General features: G+C 44.1%; 1 protein-coding gene across 12 annotated transcripts in view; it reads left to right on the forward strand.

Annotated features, from left to right (window-relative positions):
* The window catches only part of LOC128754971 (teneurin-3-like), a 160,128-nt gene that overhangs the window by 17,878 nt on the left and 114,981 nt on the right, over positions 1–27,269 (forward strand). For 2 of the 12 annotated variants that reach the window (XM_053858014.1, XM_053858009.1), the window contains exon 1: positions 15,779–16,033. The exons of 9 other annotated variants lie outside the window; for them this stretch is intronic. The gene's annotated coding sequence lies outside the window, so the exon portion shown is untranslated. Of the gene's footprint in view, positions 1–15,774; positions 16,034–27,269 lie in introns of those variants that run through there. One more of the 12 variants, XM_053858007.1, reaches the window with a different exon arrangement.

Genomic DNA, 27,269 nt, shown 5'->3' on the forward strand with positions numbered 1-27,269 from the left:
CAGAGTTTCATTCATTGTTGTAGATTATTATTGTATAATATATAATATTTACAAATCTACAAGATGTATGATGACTTCGAATTGAAGAGCCATTTGTATCTTTACAATCGTAACAACGTCTAGAACATGAATCAACGATGGCTGTTTATTTCAGCTGTACACCATATGATTACATATAAGGGATGGACAAAAAAAGTTATCACGATAAATTTTGTAATTTCAGCGATTACAGTAATTATCACGATAAAACCATTTTCATTTTATTCCATGTGTTGGACGCTACAGTCTCTCTTGAAACTGTTATGATTAAAACTTATTAGTGGAGTTTGTCTGCAACATCATTATTTATTTATGTTTAAATAGAATAGTTAACAGTGTAAGAAATATTAGAAATAATTTGAATAAATGATCATTTAGTCATATTCTATTCTTGAAGTAACTATCCAAACTTGTTCTTTGTCTTGTGTAATGAAAGACCTTTTCACAATTCTCTGTCCTAAAATGGTTATTTGTCATTGCGTTATTGACGATTTCAGTAATACTTGGACCGCTTGAGAATTTGTTGATGGTCACTAACTAATGAGACTGCAGTGAAAGAAGAGTAGTGAAAAGTTATGAAAGTCTCCCAATGAAGGAAGACTCCCGATGTTTACAGTTAACTGTCAGCGTAAATATGATACTAAATAAAATTAAAACAAAACATTATTTTTCTGCAGTCCACAATCTGTCCACCATGCATCTTATTTACAAGTGACTCATGGTACATTATGCCCATTGCAAAACATTTTAGATAAAAAATAATAAATCCATATACAAATAAACTTGAAAAAAGCAACAAGATCAGACGTACAAATTAAAATGCTGAGAGTTGATTGGAAGTCTGCTGGTAGCTGACTGGGATGTGAACTTATGAATGGATACTATTGTATATAACATTGTAACGAACAAAAATATTCTGACATCAATATTTGGGAATATAATTTTCCCCCTTCCGTTAATTGTATCTGCACTTTGGTCTAGAAAGTCAGTATCAGTTTTTGTGTTTTGTACAGGCAACATTTATGACAATGGGTTAATATTGTTCACTGGTCCATGCGACTGAATGTTTAACTCATAGTATTGAGTGACACTGTTGTTTCGAAAGTTGAGTCATTTTTTTAGAGCGGGTCATGCAGAACAATAGATGCTTATTTCACCTGACATTGTTCGATCTACTCTCCCTTCTCTTAAGTCATTGCTCAACCACTTACATGCATAGTGAAGGGTTGCCCGTGAAACAGCAGAATGGATAGAAATGTAGTCAATATTTTGTCTTTTTTGTGGTTGTGGTGTGATCTGCTGTAGATTGAACAATTTTCAGGAATTAACTGAGTAAGATAAGATTTAAAGGATACCTATCCTGCTGATAAAGCGTCTTTTGAAATATTAGACCTGTGCAGTGACGTGCTGTGAGGTTTATGGCTGGTGAGGCACTGACTTCATAACAATCAGATTTACAAACACATGAACCCTACAGAGTTGCCTATTCACCATTTGATTGGCAGCAGTTAACGGGTTATGTTGAAAATCTCACGTCAGCTTTTTGACATACAAACTGTATTATACAAAAAAGCACAAAAAACAAACTACAGCAACAAAAAACGTTGTTATGGTGTTACCTTTTTGCTGTTTGGCGAGGAAGCACGTGGCATTAAGTAGATCTTTTAAAATCTCCCGGTTCTCTTTTACCTTGGCAATGTGGATGCCGATAATGAGTCCCCGCTGTTCATCCAAAGCCAAGTCTATCTTGGACAACCACAACATTTTTAGTGCGATCTGACTTTGAATGTGAAGTGGTCGACCGCTCATGTTTTGAGAGGCTTCTCTGCAAATTCTTCAGGTCACAATATCCCATCTGAGTCAAGACATTGTCACAAGATGAGAAAAGAAGACAGGAAAACCATAACTCAGCCAGATTAGACGGGAGAAGGAGGCAGCGCGCAAGAGTGGGGACAGGAACTGCTACAAAGAGATGAAGTATCGGTTTCAGAGGGAGCTGAAGAAAGCTAAGGCCGCATACTCTGACAAACTCACGCAGCAGTTCTCAGCCAATGACTCGGCTGCGGTGTGGAGAGGGCTCAAGGTGGTCACTAACTACAAGCCACGTGCCCCCCACAGTCTGAACAACCTCACTCTTGCACAGGACCTGAACAACTTTTATTGTCGCTTTGAGCAGCCATTTTGCCCCAGCACCTCTGTGGTCTCTCCAGCCCCATGTTCCACTTTACAACAAAGGACTGTGCTGTCTCTTAGTGACACAACTAAGACCAACGATGTCACTGAGACAGCAAAGATCACAGTCACTTTTGATGAGCCACCCCCTCACCTCCCCCCTCTTTCTCTTGACATCATGGAGCAGGACGTGCTCACTCAGTTCAGGAGGCTGAACCTTCGGAAGGCGGCAGGTCCGGACAGAGTTTCCCCTGCCATCCTGAAGCATTGTGCTGCTGAGCTGGCTCCAGTGTTCACGGACATCTTCAATGCTTCCTTGGTGTCCTGTCATGTTCCTGCCTGCTTTAAGTCCTCCACTATCATCCCTGTTCCCAAGAAGGCCAGGATCACTGGACTGAATGACTACAGACCGGTGGCACTGACGTCTGTGGTCATGAAGTCCTTTGAGCGCCTGGTTCTCTCTCACCTGAAGTCCATCACTGCTTCTCACCTGGACTCATTGCAGTTTGCCTACAGAGCCAACAGATCTGTGGACGATGCAGTGAACCAGGCCCTTCATTTCGTTCTGGAGCATCTGGACTCCCCAGGAACCTATGCCAGGATCCTGTTTGTGGACTTCAGCTCTGCCTTTAATACAATTCTTCCAACTCTGCTTGAAGACAAGCTTCGCCAGCTGGACGTGCCTGACTCCCTCTGCAGATGGATTACAGACTTCCTGACCAGCCGAAGTCAGCGTGTGCGGCTGGGGATGACTGTCTCTGACACTCGGACCCTCAACATTGGGTCTCCTCAGGGCTGTGTTCTCTCTCCATGGCTCTTCTCCCTGTACACTAACTGCTGCACCTCCAGCCACGAGTCCGTGAAGCTGATCAAGTTTGCGGACGACACCACCATCATCGGGCTCATCTCAGATGGAGATGAGTCGGCTTACAGGAGGGAGGTGGAGCGGCTGGTGTCCTAGTGCAGCCACAACAACCTGGAGCTCAACGCTCAGAAGACAGTGGAGATGATCATGGACTTCAGGAGAGTAACAGCTCCTCCGTCCCCTCTCATGTTGGCTGGTTTATCGATTCCTATTGTGGACTCCTTCTGCTTCCTGGGAACCACCATCACTGAGGACCTCAAATGGGAGCCAACCATCAGGTCCCTCATCAGGAAGGCCCAGCAGAGAATGTTCTTTCTGAGGCAGCTACGAAAACTACGACTGCCGACGAAGTTGCTGGTGGAGTTCTACACAGCCATCATCCAGTCCATCCTCACCTCCTCTATCACCGTCTGGTACAACAGTGCCACCTCCAGGGACAAGAGCAGACTGCAGCGCATCGTACGTTCTGCTGAGAAGGTGATCGGTTGCAGCCTGCCACCTCTTCATGACCTGTATGCCTCTAGGACCCAGAGACGTGCAGGTCGGATCAGAGCCGACCCTTCTCACCCTGGACATAGACTGTTTGTTCCTCTTCCCTCTGGCAGGAGGCTACGGTCCATCCAGACCAGAACCTCCCGTCACAGGAACAGCTTCTTTCCCTCGGCCGTCAGATTGTTAAATTCATGAACAGCCTTGTTGTAATGTTATTCTATTTATGTTATTTTATTTGTTTTTTGTTGCACTTTATTCCAAGGCACTTTCCTAGTCAGTGGGCTCCCCACTGACCATGGCAATAAATTTGATTCTGATTCTGATTCTGATTCTGATTCTGATTCTAATGGGACATGTTGGCTATGTGGACATCCACACACAGGTTTTCTTGCTGATTTGTCTAAGTGGCTACCAGTTCTGTCACAAAATTCGGAAACCGTTGGCAGCATATGTGGCCATGGAGAAGCTGCCAGTCATGTCTGAGGGATTGTGCAGGGCTGCCAGCACTCAGACTCAAACGTTAGTTGAGCTAAGCCGCTTGCTGGAGGCCATTTCTGAACACCTTCGCAAAGTGGATAACAATGTCAGCTCGGCTTGGCTGAATCTGACCATCGAATTCGGACAAGCCACCCGGAGACTCAGAGAGACTCAAGGGCAGATGGAAAATTCCAGCATCAGCCTGACCCAAAACCAGCTATCTTTATTGGCTCCCAGATACAACCGGCCTCCCCAGGTCGCTCAACTCTCCTGGAAGTTTTGCAGACAAGCCGCTCCGCCCCCGCCTCCCTTTCCTTTAGTGACTCTTCACCCTTGGCTTTCACCCCCCCGTCTTTGGCCCCCACTGTGCCTCCCTCCCTCTCAGGGCAGAAAAATGGCTGCGCCTATATGGCAGCAGCTACCCTTCCGATATCTGCACTGGGAGTCCTCCCTTAGGTTGGAGCACTTACTGTCACTCCCATTGTTTATGTTCTGCCACCAGCCTCTATTCTTCTTCGCGTTCCCCTCCTCCAGTCCCCCCCGACCTCTCACAGGTCCCCTCCTGCTACCATGATCTGGGAAGGTGCTTAGTAAAGTCCAAGCCCATTCCCTCCCTTCCTTTGTCCATATGACTGTGCTATTGATTTGGTTTGTGGGGCTCCTCTCCCCACGAACAGACTATACATCAGCTCTTGAAAGATGCATGAATGAATCCCTAACAGCAGGTCTGAGCCGTCCTTCCTCCACTCCTCTGGGAGCAGGTTTCTTTTTTGTTAATAAGAAGGACAAAACTCTTCGCCCCTGTATCAACTGCCGCAGTCTCAACCAGATTACTATCTAAAATTAGTATCCCCTTCCTCTTATCAACCCAGCGTTTGAACCACTAAATCAGGCCACAATCTTCTCCAAACTCGATCTCCAAAATGCCTATCGCTTGCTTTGCATATGAGGGAGACGAGTGGAAGACTGCTTTTAAGACACCCCTGGGACACTTTAGTATTGGGTCATGCCTTTTGGTTTTGCTAACACTCAGGACGTTTTTCAAACGTAAGTTAACGATGTTCTCAGAGACATGATCAATCATTTTGTGTATGTGTATCTGGATGATTTTCCCGAGGGGGCAGGAGGAACACCAGGAACACGTACGACTAATCTTTCAGAGGCTGTTCACAAATTCAACAGTCTGACGGCCAAGGGGAAGAAGCTGTTCCTGTGACAGGAGGTTCGTCTGCAGTTGTAGTTTTCGTTGCTGCCTCAGGAAGAACATTCTCTGCTGGGCCTTCCTGAGGAGGGACCTGATGGTTGGCTCCCATTTGAGGTCCTCAGTGATGGTGGTTCCTAGGAAGTAGAAGGAGTCTACAATAGGAATGGGTAAACCAGCCAACATGGGGGGGGTGGCTGCACCAGGACACCAGCCGCTCCTGTAAGCCGACTCATCTCCATCTGAGATGAGCCCGATGATGGGGTGTCATCCGCAAACTTGAGCTGGAAGAATCGTGTTAAAGGCAGAGCTGAAGTCTACAAACAGGATCCTGGCGTAGGTTCCTGGGCAATCCAGATGCTGCAGAAGGAAATGAAGGGCTTGGTTCACTGCATCGTCCACGGATCTGTCGGCAAACTGCAATGAGTCCAGGTGAGAAGCATTGATAGATTTCAGGTGAGAGAGAACCAGGCGCTCAAAGGACTTTATGACTACAGACGTCAGTGCCACCGGTCTGTAATCATTCAGTCCTGTGATCCTGGCTCTCTTGGGAACAGGAATGATGAGGACTTAAAGCAGGCAGGAGCATGACAGGACACCATGGAAGCATTGAAGATGTCCGTGAACACTGGAGCAAGCTCAGTAGCACAATGCTTCAGGATGGCAGGGGAAACTCTGTCCGGACCCGCAATCTTCCGAAGGTTCAGCTTCCTGAACTGAGTGAGCACATCCTGCTCCATGATGTCAAGAGAGAGAGGGGGGAGGTGAGTGGGTGGCTCATCAAAAGTGACTGTGATCGACTTTGCTGTCTCAGTGACATCATTCGTCTTAGTTGTGTCACTAAGAGACAGCATAGTCCTTTTTTGTAAAGTGGAACATGGGGCTGGAGAGACCACAGAGGTGTTGGTGCAAAAAGGTTGCTCAAAGCGACAATAGAAGTTGTTCATGTCCTGTGCCAGAGCAAGGTTGTTCGGAGTAGGGGGGCACGTGGCTTGTAGTTAGTGACCACCTTGAGCCCTCTCCACACCGCGGCTGAGTTATTGGCTGAGAACTGCTGCGTAAGTTTCTCAGAGTATGCGGCCATAGCTTTCTTCAGCTCTCTCTGAAACCGATACTTCACCTCTTTGTAGCAATTCCTGTCCCCACTCTTGCGAGCTGCCTCCTTCTCCCGTCTAATCTGGCTGAGTTTTGCTGTGAACCAAGGTTTGTCATTAGCATAACTCACCTTGGTGCGCGTTGGAATTATGCACTCTTCACAGTAGCTGATCCATGAAGTCACAGTGTCTGTACTTTATACTCATCCAGATTATTGGTAGCAGCCCTGAACACCTCCCAGTCTGTGGTCTCCATACAAGACTGCTTTAGCTTCACTTGTCCAGATCCTCGTGCTCCTCACAACAGGCTTTGCCAGCTTCAGTTTCTGCTTGTACGTGGGAACAAGATGAACCATCAAGTGGTCAGAGAATCCCAGTGCAGCTCGAGGGAGGGCGGTATAAGAGTTGCGGAGCGATGAGTAACAGTGATCCAGCACGCTCTGCTCTCTGGTGGGGCATTTTACCACCTGCTTGTACTTGGGAAGCTCCTCGCTCAGAGTCGCCTTGTTGAAGTCACCAAGCACAATCACAGGAGAGTCCGGGAAAGTTCGCTCCACATGCCGAACCTGATCCACGAGCGCACTCTGAGCTTCATGTACATCCACGCTGAGCGGGATATATACCGCAGCCAGAATGAATGAAGCGAACTCACGTGGGGAGTAAAATGGCTTACAGTTCACGATCAGACATTCCAGAGAGGGAGAGCAGTGCTGAAAGATCACCGTCACATCCGTACACCAGCGATCACAGTCCTCCGCCTTTGGTTTTGCCGGTGAGCTCCGGAACCCGGTCCGCGCGGTAAAGCTGGAATCCCTCCAGATGAAGCGCAGTGTCCGGGAAGAGATCGCTCAACCACGTCTCTGTGAAACACAAAACACAAGAGGAGGAAAAGTCTCTGTTCCGTCTGAACATCAGCGCCAGTTCATCCATCTTATTGCTCAGCAAGCGGACGTTGGAGAGGATTATCCAGGGAAGCGGAGTGTGCGATCTTCTTCGACGAAGGCGAACGAGCTCACCGGCACGTTTCCCTCTCCTCCTCAGTCTCTTCCGCCCAACCAAAAGGTGAACTAACTGACACCAGAAGTACTGGTAGTAAACCAGACGGAGTCATAGCCCTGATGTTCATCAACTGATCTTGTGTGTAAGTCTCCCGCTGAACTAAACTCTGATATGGGTAACCGTGAGTTGTTGGCTGTAGTCTCTGCTCTGCAGGAATGGAGGCACTGGCTAGAGAGCACTGAGATACCATTCATGGTTATTTCGGACCACAAGAACTTAACGTAGCTCCAGACCGCCAAACGCCTGAACTCACACCAGGCCCGGTGGGCCCTGTTTTTAGGGAGATTTCGTTTTTTTTATCACGTACAGACCTGGGAGTCGCAACACAAAGCCAGATGCCCTTTCTCGACTCCACGAACCCTCTGAAGCAGGACTAAAGACCATTCTACGGACATAATCTGCGTCGCCTGCTGGGACATCGAGAGGGCGGTCCTGCAAGCTCAGAAGCTTCACCCTGCTCCAAGCTCCGGTCCACCGGGTCGTTGTTTCGTCCCCGAACCCACAACACCCCAGATTATCCAGGGGGGTCATTCCTCCAAGCTTGCCTGTCATCCTGACAACGAAGACAACGATCATGACATTAGTGGACAGATTCTCTAAAATGGCACATTTCATTCCTCTGTCAAAACCCCCATCTGCACTTGAGACAACCGACTTGTTGGTACTTCACGTTTTTCGCTGACACAGCATTCTAGTCAACGTGGTCTCCGACAGAGGACCACAATTTGCATCACGAGTCTGGCGGCCCTTTGTAAAGTCCCCGGGGGCTACTCCTAGTCTAACTTCTGGTTACCACTCCCAGTCAAATGGACTCTCTGAAAGAACCAATCAAGATCTGGAGTCTGCCCTACGATTTGTGTTTGCGCAGCATCCCGCCTCCTGGTCCTCCCATCTCCCCTGGGTGGAATATGCACACTCTAACCCTTCCTCCACTGGTCGCCTACGGTTGCAAGCCTCCACTTTTTCCCTCCCAGGTGACAGAGAGCACCGCCCCGCTCGGTTAATGACCACCTTCAACGTTGCCGGGAGACCTGGTCCCACATTCTGGCTGCCCTCTCCCATTCTTCAGACCGCAATAAGCAACTATATATATATATATATATATATATATATATATATATATATATATATATATTGGAAAATGAGATAGTCAAGCACAGTTCTACGGTACTCTCAAAACAACGCAGTATTTATTACTAGCCGTTCCAAATTTTGGCATGGTATACCATTTGTACTGGGGACATCCAAAGTCCCTGCCAATGTAGTAATCATATCTATTCCTTTGCACATCACGTCGGGCTGGCTTATTTATCCCTATAGAAATGAAAACAATATCGTCATACTGGTATATTTTTGTGTATTGTTGTGTCTCGATCACTTTGTCCTCACAAAGCAAAATGACCTCACAAGAAGGTGGCTTGTCAAGACTTGGTACTCACAAGTATGGCAAAACATGCCTACACATACACACACGCAACGACAGGAATCTCTTGTCATGCCTCCCATTATCCCTGTGTGGCTAAGAAAATGAAATAAGCTCATGGTCACTGGCTTGCGCACATTTGAACATTCATTAGTGTCATAGCCAAGCCATCACAGCCTTTCAACTTTGGTTTTGTTTTGTTCGTATTTGTTTTAGGTGCACCAAAACAAATTTTTTGTGTACACTAATTTTCATATGATTTTTCAATAAGAACACAATGTATAGAAATTAAAAAAACCCTTGCACTGATAGTGGCGGAACTGGTTCCTTGTAAACATTTTTTGTTGCTGCTTTGCTAACACAGAGTTCATTCATTACTTGCGTATCACAAGAAATGTCAGTTTGTGGGTACCAACCCTTTTTCCACTCTCTCGCTTGTTGATGATGCGTAGGTTGGATGAATGTGACCTGGTTGTACAGACTGCAGTTGCATCGGACAGACATCTGATTTTTATCTCCATATGAAAGAGTTTTGGTTCGGATTTGAAAAAATCGGAATTGTACTGTTCAAATTCACTTGAAAAAAAAAAAAAAAATGACATGCAGTGTCAACAATGTCATGCTTTTCGGATTTGTTGTGCTTCTTCTACGTCCTGATTATGAAGGTTGTTGCTCCAGTTGTGAATGCACTGTTCCCAGCCATGCTCTGACTACACTCCTTAGAGAAAAAGCTGTGTATTATTTTGATTTTTCTCATACTTATGCCATGGAAACTGTCTGAATGTGCACACTTGCCTCTGATTGGCTGTGATCCTGTCGCTGGTAACTGTACCACAGTCAACTTAAACTCCTTTTAACGTGAGCGCTGACATGTGACGATATTGCCACTAGTTCTAAACAATCTCTATGACAGGGACCTCATAGGTGGTGTTTATCTGAATTTTTGAGCTTGCTTGTTTTTTTCCCTGAATGGATTGCTCTCTTACTGCTGCAACCGGGAAAATTTGTTTTGTGTTGCTGTTATATCGGGGCTCTTTTCCAGCAAAACACAAAGAAGAGTTGTAGGTGTTGTATCCTAAAAATATCTTTTGAATTGACATGGAATTTTGTTTGTCTGAAGTTTGGTGCTTTCGTTTTTTTTTTTTTTTCACGCAGCTCCCTCCTCCCGCCCCCAGTGCCAAACCACTCCAGGGAGCGAAGGATTGCACAGCGTAATTGGGATCAAAATTGGTTTTGTAGACTCCATGTTTCAAAATCCTAGCTAAAAGCCTGCCAAGTGGGGACCAGGATATAAACTTTGTATAACTTCATACTGACAAAGCAATGCAGAACCTCTGTGGTGTGTATTACAAATCTAACAGTGGAACATAAGGCTATTGAGAAGTTCAAGCATTGTGCAAATATCTAGCTTTGAGTTCCTTAAGTCTGGGACATTCCTTGGCACTTACCACGTCGATATGAAAAAGTGTGGTTTGCAGATGATCGCAGAGAAATTGAGTGCTTCATGGTACTTGATACTGAATGTGAAGTGTTGCAGCTTGAGATATCTGGCTTTTACAAGGGCCATCTTTTGTGACATCACAGCATGGTAAGCAGCTTGATGTGAACTGATTTTGGCAGTCTTCATATGGAGAATCATACACTCAAACATCAACAAGTTTGGACATGGATATGAGGTGTCGCTGGCCCAGGAGAGGTCCTCTGCGAACTGCAGAAACTCCCTGGAACTAAGTACCGCTCACTCTCGCCACTGCAGAACCGTTGCATGCTGGACGTGAGCTCTCCTGAAGTTCACAACAATCTCTTTGGTCTTGTCCACATTCAGTGATTTTTCAGATTTGAAAAACCCAGAAGCATCCTCACGCAAAAACACAGGTTGGCAATGAAGGACAGTGGTACGTGAAACTTGATGTTACTGTTAGCGTGATGACTGAGTAATAGTTTCATACATATGTAAATGAATAGCATTTTAAAAGTATTTATTCCAACAACACAATTGCTTCACAATCCAGAAAAAAAATAATGACTGAACATTGCTACATGTGTGATTTACTAGAATGTGTATGATTTGTTCACCTGCTCATCATGGACTTTCAAAATTTCAGCCAAACAATCTGAAATCATCCCAGTTTTGGAAGCCTTCTGGCTGATTAACGACATCAGTTGTGGAAGATCGCAGTCAAGCTCAGCATTGAAAGTGTTGGGTAGGTTCTGCTTTGTGATCTGTTGGAGCTCTGCAAACACCTTATTGAAACAGAAAGACAATACAGCATCCTGAATAGATCATTACTCCACTCACACTTCATTGACTGCAAGTTCTTAAATTTGCTTTTTATGAGAGAATTGTCTTTTTAACACAAGAAGAGCAGGAGTCAAGAACTCAAATGCTTCACTTTTGAGAGAAGGCCAGTTAACTCAATATCTAACTCAATCACTCAAATCACTCGTGGATTGGACAACATTATAGTCCATCTGCGCAGGAACCACTTGCCATAGTCTAGTTACTTACATTGGCGTAGGAAGCTAGGTCGAAGACGGGCTTCAATAACAAGAAAGAATGTGGGTTAAACTGATTACAGGCTGCAGCTGTCTGCATTGAAGGGCATTGTGGAAGAGTTGCTCAGTGAAGGGTTTAGAGGTAAGGAATAGTGATATAGTCGTTCCTGATCCTATCCATCCTGGTCCCACCATCCTACATTGTCTGGCCACACTCTCACCCACTACTACTTTACAATCACTAATCTTCTTCAAGTGACATCAAGTAACCTATTCCTGACTCTTTACTGACTGGATAGATGATGTGTGGTACCCTAATTACTCTCTAGAGTTGTCTCAAAACACAACTGAAGTTGGTGTGAGACCAGCTTTCACTCGTCACTCTGGGCTGTGTGTATGAAGAGAAAGTGCCACCTTCAGTTCGCACCCCGTAGCGCAATGAATAGGTGGAGTTTACATTATTTAAAGACAATTCCTCAAGAAGAGGGGGGTCACTCCAGTGGCTGGAACTGTGCCAGAGGAGAACAGTTGAACTGTTCCTACTGTAATAACAATCACAATGAGAATCAAATAATTCTGATTCAACAATAAACTGTGTGAATGTGTGTAATAACTGATGAATAAAAATAAGACTAAAGCGTCTTACATGGGGATAAAAAATAAACAAATACTCCCTTCTCGTTTTCGTTTACTGCACAAGAAAGCTGAATTATCCTCTAGTCACTGCACCCCTGTGGCTTCAAAAAAATGTATAAAGGAGAATTACTGCAAAAGCTGAAGCTGCAAGCAGTTAAAGGCTGCAATGGGTCTGCAATTTCAGGATTTCGGCGACATGTAAATGATTGTGGCGCGGCGCGACTGCTTAAATGAGAGCCATCATGCCCTCGAAATAATGAATAATGAAATCTCACACATCAAAATAAGCATATTTTTAATGGAAATATGCAAAAAGAAACACAACAAAATGATGGTAATGTGTCCACAGCTCATGGAACTGAAGTCGTGCATCCGGCCAGACATATGAAGGGACCAGCTGAGGGAAACTGCACGTAGGGGACTAGTAAAACTAGTGTTTTTGTAGTCACCATTTCAATAAATGCCAAAACTTCAATTCGCTTCTTGATTGGCTGCTTTCCATTTCAGATTTATTTATTTACTTGATTGTTTTTACTGTTTTACTGTGTGTGATGTCTGATGAATGACTGATTCAGGGAATCACACTGTAGAATTATTAAAGAACTTTTTTTAATTATGATGGTAAATAAGTATTTGATTAATGACAAAAGTTGAGCTCAGTTCTATCTAACACAACCTCATTTGAGTTATGTTTGCACACACTGTAGCCCATTCCTCCATTCAGATCTGCTCTAGAGCAGTCATGTTATGAGGCTATCACTTTGTTGCCCAACTGGTGTGCTTGGCATCATTGTCACGCTAGAAGAGCCAACTATGTTCCATCTTTAATACTCTCTATGATGGCAGCAGGTTTGGCTTAACATTTCACCGTCGGATCAGTCATCATGTCCCTTTTACAGACCCAAAGCATGAGGTTTGCACCCCTTACTCGTATCCACCCCATCTCTCATAGTTGAAGTGTACCACTGATGACAATTATAGTCCAGTTTCATCTTTCCAAGTAGGAGAACTGTTTGCATCAGTCTTTTAATGCGGCATAATAATAAATGTCACTGACAACATACCGGCAGAATTACTAATGTAACAATAGCTGGCATGTCAGTCACTCTCGACAATAATCTCCAGTACGGGTATGGTGATGTGAAATGAAACTGTATGGTTCCCATGATGCTCTGCAGCCCTCTGAATCAATCACATGTACACAGCTCTGTGCCGGTCTCGGATTATGCTCACAATTTTGAGCCAGCGGCGTGTTCTGACGGGATAACATCTGTTTGTAAACCTGAAAAGTTGATTCCAACAAGCTCACGAACTGTGTCATGATCACAGTGGTGAATCCGCTCCAGTTCGCCAAGCTGCTCAGCTGACGGGCAATGGTGGTCGAGCTGAACACTGGAGACACATGGATGAAATGTGTGGATTTGAGCACTTGAAGTTCAATCAAATTCATATGACTTCATGAGGCACTTATTGGCAAAAGAAAGATCAGTATTAAACAGAGAAGTCGCATTGTATTTACCTTGTTTGGGGTCCACAGTTCTAGTCTAGATGCCTGCGATGGAGCATGTTCTATAATGATGAGGAGGCAATATTTATGGCTTTAAAGACAGGATACCGTGTTTGTCTCTTCATCGACATGGAAATGCTTTCATGCTTTTGTCAGTTTCTGTCTTCACACACTTATTCAGCATCTGTCTTCACCACTGCCATCATTCTTCAAGTACTGAAAGTATGTATGTTGTATGTTGTGTCACCCACACACCTGCACATTGTCACAATTTTACTATGGCTATTTAATCGACGCCGAAAAAACATCCTTGGTTATTTGAAATTATGTGGAAACCAGGGATTAGTGTTACCAATGAATTGTAAATATAAAATGTATAATTGTAGATCACAGTGAGACAGTTTCTTTGAGCAATGTGTGTGTCACTGCAGCACTGGGCACATGGTTGCATCACTGCTGTTCTCTCCTTTGATTGGTTGGCTGCAGGCTCTCTCTTCACTTTAAACTTTAGCTTTAAATGAACATTATTCTGGAAGCATGGCGGCTTTCATTTAAGCCGTGGTGGTGCACCACGACTGTTTACACGGGGCAGTAACCCTGATTCATAATTTAATTTCTGTCTGCTTATAAATGAACTTGCTGCAGTCGTGCTGTCTTCATCTTGGGTCTTGTTGCTGACAAATCATGGTAGTGCCGAGGGGCATTACCATGATTTGCATGTATTGTCCGTTTTGTGCCCCACTAGTACAATTAAAAAATAAATAAATAAAAATGACTCACAAGTCATGTCTGTGCTTAATTAATCACAATTAATGTGGTAATTTGACATCTAGTTGCAATGATGCATTGATGGCATCAACTCTGTGCAAACACCAAGGCATTACTGTTTTGGTTGAAGATGGTTCAATAAAACCTGAACAGAAAGGGTCACCTAACCAGGAGAAACAAAGCAAAGTCAGAATGTAATGTCCAAAATCAAAGAGTCACCAAACCGGCAGAAGTCCACAAACAAGAATAACAGAAAGCGTCACCGAATCGGGAGAATCAAACAAACTTAAATCTATAAACAGATAAACAAAAACACAATGAAGAGATATAGTCAATCACAAAACAAACCAGGAAATACGTGGAAACAGAGGAAGAAACAAACCAATAACTCAGGCACCAGGGTTTCAGAAAGATTAATCAAAATAAGTAAACAAGCGCACAAAAAGCGAGAATGAACGAGGAGAGACAATTTACCACGGGAACAAGATGAGTCAATCTGCCACACGCTGCTGGAGTTCAGGTGTTCTTATACACAGGTGATTAGAGGATGATTGGAAGGAAGGAGGGAGAAACAAAACGGGACAAAATAAAAGCAGATCATGACAATTACAACTATATTTAGTCGTAGTACTTTTAGATCTTATCATTAATTACTACAACATTTATGAATGTTGAATATGTGTTTATCGCTAACATTTCGATAATGTGTAATAAAACATGAAATTAAATAAAAATAAATGTATCATTTTCAGATTTTGCCTCACTCAGAAATCAAATAATGACCAATTGGCTGAGCGGCCTGTTGAAAAAACATGAAATTAAACATGTTCTCTCATAAAATGGGCATTTAAGGTACTGTATATGCAGTGTAACTTTTAGTCATACGATCACTACAACTAAGTGCATTCAGAACAAGTGCAACTGTTGAGAGATATAGACAATATTTTCTTTAATTAAACATGACTGTTTATCAAAACAAGGCTTGCCATGGCACATATTGAATGTTAACTGTGTTCATATTTGTCTTTGCAATGTGCTTCTCTGTCTTGCCGTTTTACGCATCCATGTGTGCCGCTATTTACCTTCCTCCCTTCGCGTTACACAGGTCACATACAGTTCCGATGATGCAGAGAGGATCTGAATAGAGCTCATTGAAACATGTGTTAACTGACTCTAAAAGAAGGGTATTTGTACTTGAGAGGGCCAGCATTCTTCCTTTTGTGTTGTGTTAGTGCTGTTGCAAGAAATTATTGATGCCAAAGTAAGATGAGTTGGTTGTTTCGTATGGTTCACACAAAGGTTACCTTGCAATGTTTCTGCATTAATATGAAGCGAACAGAAGTTGAGTCATGTATTTCTGGCGGTATTCTCTGAAATGTCATTGACTAGAAAAAAAAATGCATGAGGTGTTTTTTTAATGAGATATTGCTGACTTTTGCAAGAATCCAGTATTTTAATAGTTTGTATCTTTCACTTTATTTCTGAATCAAGTAGAGACAGACATTTTTTTATATATAAATACATATGTGTTCTTCATGTTTGCAGAGCCACCATCCAATTACCACAACTCCACACTGCTCCCCGTGCCAACCTTGCATGGACTGCATGCCGCCATAACATCACTCAACCAATCTTTGTGCTCCACTGGACAGTTGTTGACGTCCACTCACCAGTTTACAACCTATAGTGGAAGCCCGGCCCCTGTTGCCGGTCAATCACCAGCCAAGTTGCCGACTACACGCCCTGGAAGTGCCCCGTTACAGGGCAGCTGGGCGCAGGGCAGCAATGTTCCTCTGGAAACCAGGTAAACTCTGTTATCTGAATGTTGTCTGTGTTTGGGCATTCACAATGAGTGTCGTTTTCCACTTACCTATTAAACAATTTGTGGAAGAACATAATTTTAATACATGACAGAACATGACATATAACTTCTAGGTTAAGTTTGAGTTTTGTTGGATTTGTTCCGTGCCAAGGAGAACTTTCAGTTGCGGTGTCAGACTTCGATCATCATCAGAATCTCCACTCCCCTACCCCCCCCCCCCCCCCCCCCCCCCCCCCCCCCCCCCCATTCGAGAACAAGACAAGACAAGAATATACTTTAACTTCTCTGCTTGAGGCAGGGACTCATTCCGTACTTGAAAAGAACAATCCACCCTTTTCCGGTTGAGAACCATGACCTCAAACTGAGATTTGCTGATCCACACTGAGCTTCACACTGAGATACAAACCAATCTTGTGAGAGATGAAGGTCGCACCGTGATGAAGCCATGAGATCCAAATCATCTGCAAATAGCAGTGACTGGATTCTCAGGCCACCAAACCGCAAATCAGCCTGAGAAATCGATGAAGACTGCACATCATCCTCCAGCTCTGTCTCCCTTACCGAGGGTGGAACGTCCGTTCTTCAAAGTGCTGTTTCCGATGGCAATTTCCATCTTTAGTTTAAATCAACGGTGTTCCATCCTTACTGTAAAGAGCTTTGATATTCTGTTGTCTCCCCAGTCTGAGATGCTTGTCCGTTTTCCAGAAGCGTGTTGGTGCAGACTAACTGTCTTCCTCCATGGATTCTGCGAAATCCTCTCACACCTGCTGCTTAGCCTGAGCAACAGCTGAAGCAGCAGCTCTCTGGTCCAACCGGTACCTTGTAACTGCTTCAGGAGTCCCACGAGACATCAAGGTCTTGACAAGACTCCTTCTTGAGTTGGATGGCCTTCCTGATGTCTGGTGCTTTTTTCTTTCTTTTATTGAGTCAGAGGAAATTGAAATAAATGATTTCATGGCGCTTTCTACCACATGCAAAACATTAATTCCACAAAATCAGATGTTTGTCATTGGATCGTCTATGTCCGTTTTTCTCCGCAGTCTTAATGACAATGTATCGTGATTGGCTGACAGGTACAGAGCTCTGTTTTTCTTTGAAGAAATCACTATAGACTCCACATGATTTATTATTGATATATTAATTTACCAGGGGGAAATGTGCATCTATGAAGGAGTTGTTATCCCAACCAAATAGGTCCCACCACTTCCGCGTTAGGTGAACCATGTGTCGTGATTGGCTGACGTGTATGAGGTATTGATTTTATTTTATATTGCACAAAAATCAAAATAGACCCCATAGTAGTCACTTATACACCTCCAGATACAGCTTTATTCATTTGCCATGGGAAATATGCATATTTGAAGGAGTTTTCACCCCTATCAAATTGGTCCTCCCACTTCCGCGTTAGGTGAACCAAGGGCCGTGATTGGCAGACATGTATGTATTGCTTTTATTTTAGATTGCACAATAATAACAATAGACTCCACAGCAGATAATTATGTATATCTGAAGTTGTTTTTAGTCTGTTCCTCATGTCTCTACTCAGGTCAGCTCATTAGCATTCTTCGGGTCTGCCATGACCCTGTCTGCCAACTCTGATGACTCCGGAGTTGCTGCCATCATGACGAAGAGTCTGCTTTTGATCAGTCCACTCTGTCAGAGATGTCCCTTATAGATCGATGCATCTGTTCCATTCTCTATGATTTCCATCCGGTCGTCCATCGTCATGTACCTACAGAAGTTTACATCCTGCATAAGGATTTGCGGCTTCAGGCAGTTTTATATATACAGAGAGAGAGAGCACTCTGTTTCTGGTGATGTAGCTTTGGTGGTAAAAGTCTTTGTACTGTGGAGGCATTTCTGCCCGAATTGTCAGCGCTTATGTAATTATATATGTAACACATGTGGTGGCTCCCCATCCCTAGGCAGCCTTGGTCCCGCATTGCTATCAACTTTGTCACTAGGCTGTCCCCATCCAACAGCAACACAACCATCCTCAGTATTGTGGACAGATTTGAAAAGATGGTGAACTTTGCCGCCTGACTCAAGCATTTGCCCACTTTAGAGAGTGAAGACCAAGTCATCAGTCATGTTTTTCACCTCCATGGCATTGCTATGGACATTGTCTCAGACTGCAGTCCACAGTTCACATCTTTGGTGGCACCTCGAGCTTCATTTCTGGTAGCCGCACTGTACGAATGTACAGTCCGAGAGGGAAAACCAGGATCCCTTTGCTTCATTCTGTCCCAATGAAACCAAACACTGCACCACGCCTTATCCCTGTCAAAATTGACCGGTGGACACCGTGAGCCTGCTACACAAAGTGAGCCCCTCAGCGCCAAACTCTGCCTATCAGTGAGAGAGCTCGAGCCTCTGTTACGACAGTGTGCGGGACGCTACTGTTAGCTACAGGCTTGGTCTCGTCTGTACAACGGTGACATGGTATAAAGCGTCAGAACCTCTGAGGAGCAGATGCTCATCCAGTGTTCTGACTCACAACAGCAGTGATAGCTGCTTGCTAGAGATATTTCAAAACCATTGATTATTTGGAAGTGGACAAATGCATAAGAACAATCGCTCCCTCTCAACCTGACACAGGGGTGATCAAATTAAGTGCTCCCTGTCATTCATCACGCTGCAGAGACTCAGGAAGACTTCTTGTTCTCATGAAAATAACATCAGAACCACAGAAAAAATTTGCATCCCAGCCAAGTGCCTCCTTAGCTCAAAATATTGTCTCACTCCATAGACATAGGTTCTCTAGTGAGAAAGCAGGTGACACATAAGTTTGGGACATTTTTGTTTATGATCACTGTGTGAACTGTATTTAACTCACAGTCAATATCCACAGTGCCTTCCACTTGATGTGAGCCACCCAAGAGATGTGCTGCCATGCAACTTGGATTGCAACAGTATGCCCTATTTTATTGCCTAAAGTGATCATCGGTGCCTGCTCAAAATAAATGTGGATTCAGTAGGTGTGCCTTTTTTGTTTTTCGTTTTAGCTCCAGTCGTTCTAGTGTTTCCAGTGATGTGTCCCAAACGTAACGTCCCAAACGTTGATCTTATTTGTCGAAAAATGTTCCACTGAAACAGGTAGTTATGTTAGCTGAGTTTGCATTTTCATTTGACTATTTTCAATCAGCTATTTAGATTTTGTGCACTTAAATTATGTTATAATGCATAGTTGCAAGTCACAACCAAAATTGATCAAACTCAAATGGAAATGAAGAATATGATGGAAGAATTAGGAAAACATACAAAGAATATATTGATGACGACAAATTAAGCGGAAGTAACCAAGGGAGAGAAAATAAAATAAATGTTCAGTTAGGATTCCATTGTTGCAGTGTGAAACTGGTGTTCATTTTGTCACCTATTTAGTCTTCATCTCATGCCACATATTATTTTTCTTAGGGGAGGTGGTTAACTGTTGATGTTATGTGTATGTTTTAGTTGACTAAAAGTCACAACAGTTTTGTCTAGTTTTAGTCAAACAAAAACTCAATGCATTTTAGTCAAAACAGTTTAGTCATTCTTTTCACTCACAATTTAATTATAATAGAAGATACAAAACCAAAACAATCCTCAACCTCTACACTATTCACTATGCACTAACCACATTTGTAATCGGCTTTGCACATAGGATTGGCCATATGCCCGTCGAGGATGCCAGACCATGCCCCACTCTTGTAAAATTTCCAACGGGGAGAAATGAAAGTCAACAATCTGAAATGACCATATCATTCAACCACAATTACATACTAAGGGTTTATAATATTATTATAGGATGAAGCAAGTGTTAATGTCAAAGAGGTTCTGGGAATTGATGACTGAGGCACGCATTCCCTTCCAAAGCAGTGGCTTAAGTTCAAAGAGCGTCATGGGTGATCTACACAACAGGCTTTTTATGCCCACTGCCAGATCACCAAAGGGAGCAAGCAATGAGGAGTATGATTGACTGAGAATTACACGTTCAGAAACATTCAGAAAACAGTATGTATTGTCAAGGAAGTGTAGCAATATGGATAAAAAGATTTGTAATTCATAAATGTTAACATGATCAGTATCTGTGTCATTATTGTATCCATCAATATACACAGTTTACTCACAGGACTGTCGAAATCAAAAAAGACTGCTAAAAGAGGCAGCTTATGTTGTCCAGCCAGCTGATTCAGGAGGGACACATGGAACGTAGGGTGGACCTTTAAGGATCCAGGGAGCTTGAGATGAACTGCGGAGGCGTTCACCTCAAATGGTCCAATTAAACGTGGAGCCAACTTGCGGACTTGACCTGCAGGGGAAGGTCGCTGCCACACCTTTTACCCAGGTTCATATTGTGAAACAGGAAACCGATACCTGTCCACCACATTTTGGCTCCTCAGGGCCGTACGAGAGATGGCTGCCCTGGTGTGCCTCCAGATGGATTGACAGTGGCGAATGTGAGCCTGAGCACTTTGCGCTCTTGGGAAGGATACAGTGGAGGCAGGTAGCCATAAGCCACCATAAAGGGAGACAAGCCAGTGGCAGATGACGTTAGGGAATTGTGAGCATATTCTACCCAGGGTAAGTGAGCGCTCCAAGATGTGGGGTGACGAGCAGTAACACAGCACAAAGCTGACTGAAGTTCTTGGTTTGCTCGTTCAGATTGGCCATTAGACTGTGGGTGGTATCCAGAAGAGAGGCTGAACGAGGCACCTACAGCCCTGAAGAAAGCCTGCCAAACTTAAGGTGTGAACTGAAGGCCACGGTCAGACACAACATCTGTGGGGAGTCCATGGTTCTTAAAAACGTAAGGCACCAGCAGATTAGCAGTCTCTAATGCCAATGGAAGCTTCGGCAGGGGAATGAAGTGTGTCATCTTTGAAAAACGATCCATGACAGAGAATCACTGTATTATCTTCAGACGGGGAAGACCAGTGATACAGTCAACAGAGATGTGGGACTATGGCCGCCTTGGAAGAGTAAGCGGTTGGAGAAGTCCTGCTGCGGGTTGGTGACCAGACTTTTCCCTCTAGCAAACTGTGCAGGCTAATACAAAGTCCTTAACATTCCGGGACATATTGGGCCACTAAAAGTGTTGGTGGAGGAAGGAGAGAGTGCGGTGGATCCCCAGATGACAGGTTAGCTTTGAAGTGTGTCCCCACTGTAGCACCTGGGAGCAAACTGCAGAAAGTAAGTACAGCCGATTAGTGGGTCCATTACCTGGACCTGGTTCTGTTGTCTGAGCCTCCAATAAAACCCTCTCAATATCCCAGGTAGCAGCACAGATAAAACGGGACTCCGGTAGGATCGTATCAGGAGCAGGCTTCTACTGCAGCAAAATGGCAGGACAGTGCATTGGGTTTGACATTCTTAGAACCTAGACGGAAAGGCAAGGAAAAATTAAAGCGTCCGAGAAACAATGACCACCTGGCCTGGGGATTCAGTCTTTTAGCTATATTTAAATAGAACAAGTTCTTGTGGTCCGTGAGGGTGATAAACGGTGTATCCACCCCCCTCGAGACAGTGCCTCCACTCCTGAAGCGCAGCGAGGTTCCGTGAGTAGAAGGCGCAGGGATGAACTTTGTTATCAGATGGGCCATGGTGGGAGAGAACAGCCCCGACTCCAGTGGCAGATGCGTCCACCTCGACGATGAACTGCAGAGCTGGATCCGTGTGCCGAAAGATAGGAGCATAGGAGAAGAGCTGCCGTGGTCGTCTGAAATCAGCGTCCGCCACCAATGACCAGACAAAAGGACGTTGGGGTGAGGTCAGCAGCGTGAGAGGAACTGCTGCAAATTCTTGCGGTTAGTGGGAACGGACCACTGAGCTACCGCCTCAGTCTTGGTCGAAGTTGTCCCTGTCCCAGAATGAAACTGAGGAAAACTCACAGATGAAACCCCTAACTCGTATTTCTCTGTCTTTACAAATAAACAGTTCTCTAACAAATGTTGTAGAACCTTGTGAACATAGAGTATGTGTTCTACCTGGGTTCTAGAAAATATTAAAATGTCATCAGTCCACCGTAAAGGCAGGGACCGATGGAGAACCAGTGATTGCGCTCCTCGATGGTCTGGCGGGTGTGACCCACTTTCATGGGTTCCGGACTGGTTAAGTGAGTCTCTGAAGCAGGCGAGTTGACAGTAGGAACTCAGGGATAAGGATGAGTGAAGGGCTGTGAGCTGGAGAACGTATGCTCTCTATGCTGCTCGCGTAACTGATTGTCAATCCGGACGGCAAAACATATCAGATCCTCTAGCGACTGGGGCTCGTCTCAATAAATGAATGAAGATGTGTTACGCTTGCAACCACTTAACAAGCAGCTAACAAGTTTTTTTTTTTTTTTTTTCTTACAGATGATAATACTATTTTCTCCAGAGATCACACTAGCTGAGGTTACAGGTTCCATCGAGGTACACACTAGATTGGTGGAAACATCTGAAACAAATAAAAACATCGCTATTGGCAAGAATTCAACTACAGATAGACAGTGCTATAATCGACATGAAATTCTTATTCCCCCTACGAACCCTCTAAAGGATAAAATACATAAAACAAGACATTCACGAAAATGACTGCATATGAAAAAAATGAATTGAAAAGTCGATGAAAATTATGAATAAAATAATTCCACATGCCACCATAAAATATACAGTGACATGGCTGAGTACACTGAAGCGAAAAGGGGCCATCAGTAAGGATTTGAGTGCTCAATTTTGTCAACAAAAAAAGATCATATCATGAAAGAGAGCGAGTTGATTCTAAAGAAACTGTGCAGTCCCATTTTTTTCCCAACATGAATTCATGGATTAGTGATGGGCCAGTCACCTCCAGATCACTGAATTGTATTAAACAATGCATACACATAATAGAACTTTTCTGTGTGCATTTTGACATTGTTGCACCTCTGAGCTGTTTTATTATGTTGACATCTTGAGCTGTTGGTTACTTCAGAGATAACTGTCAGTTTCAGAAGCTGTACTGACCTTAAATGATGAAAGGTTTCTCGAAACTGATTGACGTGAACTTAACTGGGGACAAAAGATGACGTTGGTTTGTCCCTCTGTGCTTCAACAATTCTTTATGAAGATCTACATCTTTTTGTAATATGAACAAGCTTACATGTTCAACAGAGCAACAACAATCCCCAGCCTCCACACAATGTTATGGTGTGCCTTCACTGATATGGAAGCTTTACAGCTTGTTTACACGACACTACCAACTAACAGCTAGAAATAGTTCTTCACTAATCTAGCACTTAAATTCAGCAGAAGCAAGGTCATGGATGATATGAATCATTTTCACACAGGATATTAATGAATTGTTTCATAATCTTTGCAAATCCCTGAAGTCAGCAATTAAGGCAGGGAAACTCAGAAATATGGACCACCAGACAGTTAAATAGTTTGTCTCAATGGAAATTAAATTACAGAACAAAACCATTCCTTGCCCAACTTGGCTTGCAAGATAATGACCAGTGTCAGTACCATCACAAGGATCATCTGCATCGTCAGAGGCATCACCTCCAATCAAATCTTCTTCCTCACTGCCCTCAGTTAAATCTGGAGTGGATGAGAGTGGAACAATTCATAGGTCAGAAAAAGATGACACTTAGATGCACCGACTAATAATCCACTTGCTACTAGATGTTAGAGATGGGGAGGGAACATGTTATCAATCCAATATTTGACATGCAATACTGTGCAGTCCTAGTGGCAAATACCATGTAATTCAAGGTAGCATTTTATTCAATTACCTCCTTTGCAGTCAATTGCCATCCTCTTGTATGAGAAGATGGCAATTGACTGTCTGCAAAGACTTGAGAAGTCCAAATCGTTGGACTGTTTCCTTTACTACCGCTTATACCCAGGGGAAGACAGCACGCGCATTTATAGTCTCCCTAAGGTTCACAAGGCAGGAGCGTCTTTAAGACCTATTGTCAGCAGCATTACCTCTGTGACATACAGCATTGCCAAACATCTAGCCACACTCTAGGCACCGCTGGTAGGGCACAACACCTACCACATCATCAACTCAAAAGATACGGGGAACTAGATGTGGATGAGACTATGGTCTCATATGATGTCACGTCCCCTTTCACACGTATCCCCACCAACAAAGTGGTCGGCGCGGTAAGAAGGAAACTCAGCCACGATCTCTGTCTGGATCTCTGACTGGTTCTGTCTACCTGACAGAACCAGTCTCTCACCAGAGAACATGTGTGAATTGTTGGACATTTGCCTCACCACCACCTACTTCCATTACAAAATGGATCTTTTTACAGACAAAAACATGGTTGTACAATGGGCTCCCCAGTGTCACCCATCGTTGCGAAAAATGTACATGGAAGACGTTGAGAACGCTGCTTTTTTGCTCATACAAGGGCACACCACCCAGCTGTTGGTTCAGATATGTTGATGACACCTGGGTCCTAATCAAAAAGGATGAAGTGGAACCCTTGACACAACACATCAACTTTTTAGATGGACACATCAAAATCACCCGAGAAGATGTGGAAAACAACCAACTACCTTTTCTGGACTTTGTGCTGTTAACATTGAAGCAGACAGGAGCCTCGACATCGAAGTGTACAGGAAACCAACACACATCGACCAATACTTCCAGTTTGACTCGCATCACCCACTAGAACAAAAACTTGGAGTCATCAGAACTTTGAGACATCGAGCCCAAAACATCCCCAGCTCACCTAACGGGAGAGAGAAGGAGCAGATTCACATCAGGAATGCTCTTCAAAAATGTGGCTACCCCAACTAGGCCTTTACCAAAACATGAAAAGGGAAAACAAAGGACAAGGAAAACAATCTCCAGCGCCGTAACAGCATTGTTATTCCCTACGTGGCTGTTGTGTCTGAGAAACTCCGAGAATCTGTAGCAAACATGAGGTCAGGGTTCAGTTCAAACCACGCAACACCATAAAGGTACGTTCACACCGAACGCGACTTTTCAGTCGCGGTAGCGCCAGTCGTCAGTAGCAGGTAGCTTGCTCAGGTCGTGATTAGTTGCCACCTGCCCGGTTCGAACACGTCGGCAAAGTAGGTCAGTCGCCGGGGGGCGTGGTCTCAGGATGTGGACAGTGGATTGAAGATGGCGGAGCCGGTGCTCACTACATATTAAATGAAAACATGGAAAAAGAGATGTCTCTCGGTTCGTAGCATTCGCGAGAGCCGCTCACACTGGTGAATTTAACTTCCTCCTCCAGCAGCGTCACCGGGATACGGCCGTTTCGAGCGGTACTTCAGGCGGAACTGCCGCGAGTTGGACGACCTGTTGGTCCGGATCAGAAGCCGAATACAGGACACCAAGTGCCCTCGGTCTGTCCTTGGTAAGCAACTCGATGTGTCGTTATGTACGGCGACTTGTGTCCAAGTCTTTTTGAACTGTCATCAATTCATGAACTCCGCAGTCGTATCTGCTGTATACTTGAAGTAATTTTAGGAGATATGTAATCTGTCATCGTCAATAATTTGTACACTAAAACTAGACTATTTGAAACAATGTTTATATTTCCTTTGAGTCTTTTCAGTTAGCGCCACTTTGTGGTAATCAATGAATGCAACAGTTAAATGCATTGTGACGATAGTATTTATCCTGTGAGGTAGATGCACTGTTGTATGGTTTATATATACTTTGTTAAATTATCACCAATATATATACTGTATGTTTACATATCCATGTATGGTTTATATTTTGCAGGTATTCGGTAACAGGAGACTCATCACCAACTGCTTCAGTGTTGGTGTGACCGTCCACTTCCAGGAGCTGATCAGAGGACCACGGCCACCAACCGCATATGTTTTCGTCGCAGATGAGGCTTCTCCTTTTTGCTCATTAAAGAGTCAGCCACGTATTTTAACAAAGCATAGGTCCACATTGTTGCACCTATAATTCATCTCTGCAATAAAACAAAGCTGTGTTTTTGGTCAAACAAATGCAAAAATAAAGTAACTCATTCATTTATACTCATTCAATACACACAGAATCACAGTCAAACTTGAAGTGAACTACGTAGGTGTGTTTTGAAAGATCTTCCCCGGAGGGATGAGGGTCAAGAGAGGCGGAGGAAGTGGGGCGGCATCCGGTTCTTTAATGAAACTGTGGCTACAAAGAAAATAAATGAAGGATCCAAATGATCCACATTTCAGTCAGCTGTTGTTTTGCTTGGTAAAGTAACATGTACATTTTAAATTTATGTGGAACCTGGAAGGAACGAGGACCTTGAAAACTATCCCGTCTTCTGAGCTGGGTTTGTGGAGGGAGTACATTAGTAGACGTTTGAGCTCAGCATCTGGTGACCCCTTCCTCTGAAGGTCTCTTCCTTCGGTGTCCTGCACATAATGAAAGTTGAGTTCAATTACATGCCATAGTGATGAGTACTAATAAATAAAATCTGTATAGGACAGCAATAGTTAACCTAAAGCAAGTCATGTCACTATGACAGTGCTTGAATGATGTAGAACAATAACATTTAATAAAAAAATTAGAGTAATGCTAGAAAATGTTATTTCAACAACAACAGCGATTAGCATCTGGACATGGAAGACGTTGGGGGACACGTCACTCGCGGATCTGGTGTCTGATTTGTCAACGCACGCCGACTGGTCGCAGTAGTTCAATTTTTTTAACTACTGCAACTGTCGCAGTAGCCCAGTTGTGTCGTCTTGAGTAGCCGGAATCACCGTATGTAGCTCAAATTGCGTAGCGTCGCACACTCCAGTCATGTCGCGGCCATGTTGGTCGCCGCTGATCGCCGTCAATCGCCCAACTCCATTGACTTTGTATGCAAATCAGTCCTGTCGCTCACGGAAGTCGCGTTCGGTGTGAACGTACCTTAAGACAGAAACTCGTCCATCCCAAGGACAAAACGCCTCCCCACAAAAGGAGCAATGTTATGCAGTCCACTGCAGCCATGAGTGCCCAGACCTTTACAAAAACTAAACAACCTCTCTACAAACGAATGGCCCAACACAGGAGAGCCAACTCCCGTGGACACAGAGGTAGAGGACTGAGACACCATCTTTCATCCTCATGGAATGCTGTCCGATTTGGGTGCAGGGTGTCAGCGCGCTCTTCTGTAGATTCACCACAAATTCCAGACACTTGACACAGGACAGCAGTGGTGTGGGCTTCCGAATCCTGCCTGGATGACATTAGAATCAATCAATCGTCCAGATGGATGAGCATCCTGATCCCACTTATCCAGAGCGGCTCCAGCGCT

The sequence above is a fragment of the Synchiropus splendidus genome, chromosome 2, assembly GCF_027744825.2.
Source record: "Synchiropus splendidus isolate RoL2022-P1 chromosome 2, RoL_Sspl_1.0, whole genome shotgun sequence".
Lineage (NCBI taxonomy): Eukaryota > Metazoa > Chordata > Actinopteri > Syngnathiformes > Callionymidae > Synchiropus > Synchiropus splendidus.